We start from the raw sequence: 4,014 nt of genomic DNA on the forward strand, positions 1-4,014 counted from the left end.
TCTAGACCAGGGGTTTTCAAACTTTTTGACTTGCGGACCCCTTTATATTTCAGGTTTTACCATATGAAATTTATACATAAATATTTGCTTAAAATAACATATATTTTTACATTTGTTTATTTAACAGTATTTAACAAATAGGTTTATTGTCAATTAAAAGATTTCGATTAAAAAACATATATAAAATCAAATTGCCCATAAAAAGTATTTGCTGTCCACGGACCCCCTGTCTTGTCCTTGCGGACCCCCTGTGGTCCGCGGACCACAGTTTGAAAACCCCTGTTCTAGACTACGACAAAGACAACGACGACAGTGACAACCGCAGGTAGCCCTTAAATTTGTCACTCCGCTTCAGGGTACCATCTTATTCAGGCTTATACAGCAGGCCCAAAAGTGCAGCCTCAAAAAAGCATCACCCAGTGCGGATCGCCTCCTCGTTCCCTCCTCTACTACGCTACATTTTTCCTATCCACATCTTTACCATATGGGGTCCTAACAAAATCCTATAATAGGTACAGATGCAAATCTATCTAATTACTTGTCTCCTGAAATCAGGCATAACAACACCGTTCTTGAATGCCAACCTTTGTTAACTTGACAACAAGGTCAAGATGAGCTCTGATCGGCTGTATGCAAATGAGTTCATTACAGGGGTCCGGAACTCTCGTGGGAAAAAAAATCACGTCTGGGGGGGTCGTCAACCGAAGATGCTAACGGCAAGCCACCGCCGCCACCACCACAGCCACACTATATTGATGTCGACTGAAACGCGTTTTTGCGATCAAACCAAGACCGCATATGGGTTGTCCCCCACTCAAAATACTTCAGAAACCCCTCGATAAAGTATCAGCCAAATACTGAGGTCGAGTTTTCATCTTTCTCACTATTAATCCGCTAAACAAAGGAGCCAGCAATGAGCGTTTATATCACCCACCTAAACTTCAATCGTTCTTTCACCCCTACGCTGTAGACTCGACAAGAAAGCAAAGATAACAATACTACAAACAACGGAATATTTTTTGAATTTTCTGAGCATAGCCTGCATATTCCAGATAAAACATCAAAGCTTTTTGTTTTTTCATTTCTTCTGTATTCATGTTTTTATCAATTGTTTCTACTTGCTAACTTTTATAAGAATCTAAGTCACTGTTGAGCTCTTTTTCCCTGAACTCTGGTCACTGCTGTAGGTATACCGCATTCAACAGAATTATTATTTTTTTTACTACTTCAAGCTTTTGTTCTGAGCTCTTTTGCAAATTCCTTTTCACAATGAAATCAAATTTCCTTCCATGCACAATCATTCATTCTTTCACTAAATACAGTCTGATTTTTCTGCTGCACCAACCTTTATCTTTCCAAATTGAACATTTCCATTTTCTGCCGCTCTTGAAATAGAACAGTGTATATATATTCCCTTGTAATTCTTCTACTATGCAGTTTTAATCAATTCACTGCTGAACGTTGCCGTATAACATGCTTTCACTTCTATTTCCTTGACACAGTTAGCTCAATGTTTCTTATCGTGAATAACTTCCCATCACTTACTTGATTGGTAAATCAGAAATTGTTCATAAGAATTTTTTCTTTCTTATCCTTCCATCCAATATCATTAAACCCGATTTGCAGAATTGAACCACATCTATCTCATATTTTACAGCTACAATTTATAGTTTCACTAGATTTTTGTGGCATAGTTTCAGTTTGTCTAGATTTTATATTTAAAATTCGATTTCTCCCGAAATTCTTGGGATTATTTTTCTTTTATATTCTCTGCTATATTCAATGCTTGGCAAAAAGAAGACAATTTCATAGACTTCATTCTTTTCAGAATTAAGTAATTTCATTATTTCTGAGAATATTCTTGACGTCTTCACTATTTTTCCTCCTACAGAGATAATTTTCATATTACTTAATATCAGAGAATGCTAATCTTGTATTGTTACACTATCAACCATTGTCAGCTGTAAGAAGTTTTTATCATACATTTTCAGACAGTCAACAACCTGAATATAATACTAATACTACCCATCATAAGATGGATAGCTTTGGAAGTATACTTTTGCCACCATGGGCCGTATAAAAAAAAAGTATGGCAAACATAAAATAATTATAATTTAACTTGTATCAAATTTCTTGGTGCTTATATAAAACGATGAAATGAATACTAATTTTCAAAAGAATATATTTATTACTTTAAAAATAAAATTAAATAGAACATATTTTTCATTTGTATATTTGCAATAACTTATATGCTATTGATTTTCCTAAATTTTATCAACGTAATCACCAGTAGACTCTATCGAAAACCAATTCCTGCAAAACGTTTACTAAAATATGTGTATTTTCTAGAAGTTATAACATACTGATACTGCACCTCATATATTTACTTTCTCTCTGTATTCCTCTTTTACTCTTTCCTTCTCTCTCTATATATAAAATGTAAAGTGTGACTATGGGGAACAGCCAACCATCCAGCCAACCAACTTTTATATCGGTTATTATTATGTAGAGTGGAGACGCAATGGCCCAGTGGTTAGGGCAGCGGACTTGTGGTCATAGGATCGCGGTTTCGATTGCCAGACCGGGCATTGTGAGTGTTTATTGAGCGAAAACACCTAAAGCTCCACGAGGCTCCGGCAAGGGATGGTGGTGAACCCTGCTGTACACTTTCACCACAACTTTCTCTCACTCTCACTTCCTGTTTCTGTTGTGCTTGTAATTCAAAGGGACCAGCCTTGTCACACTCTGTGTCACGCTGAATATCCCCGAGAACTACGTTAAGGGTACACGTGTCTGTGGAGTGCTCAGCCACTTGCACGTTAATTTCACGAGCAGGCTGTTCCGTTGATAAGATCAACTGGAACCCTTGTCGTCGTAAGCGACGGAGTGCCAACACATACTTATTATGTAGAGATGATACTTTTGATGACGTAGCGATGATACTTCTAACACTAGATATTTCACATAACATCACACATAGCATCAGCTAATTTCTGCTAGTAACACTGGTTTCAAGTTTTGGCACATAGTCAGAAACTTCGTGGGGAGGGATAAGTCGATTACATCAACTGCAGTGTTCAGCTGGTACTTATCGATCCTGAAAGGATGAAAGGAAAGTCGACCTCTGCGGAACTTGAAACTCAGCACGTAAAGACGGGCGTAATGCTGCTAACCATTCAGTCTACCCACCGGCTTATTTCTGCTAGTAATATTACAACTGATACCAAAGCAGCAAGCTGGCAGAATCATTAGCACCCATCCGGGCAAAATGCTAACCGGTATTTTCTCTGTCTTTGGCGTTCTGAGTTCAAATTCCACAGAGGTCGACTTTGCCTTTCATTCTTTCGGGTCGATAAAATAAGTACGAGTTGAACGCTTGTTGCAATCAGCTTAACCCCCTCCCATCAAAATTGCTGGCCTTGTGCCAAAAATTTGTAAACCAATATTACAATTGATGCCTTGCTCAAGAAATATCATGTCAGTAAACTAGATGTGTAGCTAATATCCGACGTGCCTAGGGAAAAATCAATAAATGATTTCATTAAAACCAGTATTCTAATAGCCCTGAATGGTTTCTATTACGGTACTTAAACTTGTTAATCGGAATAACTGCAATTTACTTTTAAGAAAAAAATTAATTATCTGTCTTTTAGTAGTTTCAAACATTTGACTGTGATCATGCTGGAGCACCGCCATGAAGGGTCTTAGTCGAACAGATAGACCCTAAACTTTTTTTAAAGCCTGGTACTCATTCTATCGGTCTCTTTTCCCGAACTGTTACAGGGATGTAAACATACAAACACCGGTTTTCAAGCAGTGGTGGGGGACAAACACAGACACAAAGACACATTAATATATGTATAGATAAGCGCAGGAGTGGCTGTGTGGTAAGTAGCTTGCTTACCAACCACATTGTTCCGGGTTCAATCCCACTGCATGGCATCTTGGGCAACGGGCCGACCAAAGCCTTGTGAGTGGATTTGGTAGACGGAAACTAAAAGAAGCCTGTCGTAT

This window comes from Octopus bimaculoides, chromosome 4 (assembly GCF_001194135.2).
Source record: "Octopus bimaculoides isolate UCB-OBI-ISO-001 chromosome 4, ASM119413v2, whole genome shotgun sequence".
NCBI lineage: Eukaryota > Metazoa > Mollusca > Cephalopoda > Octopoda > Octopodidae > Octopus > Octopus bimaculoides.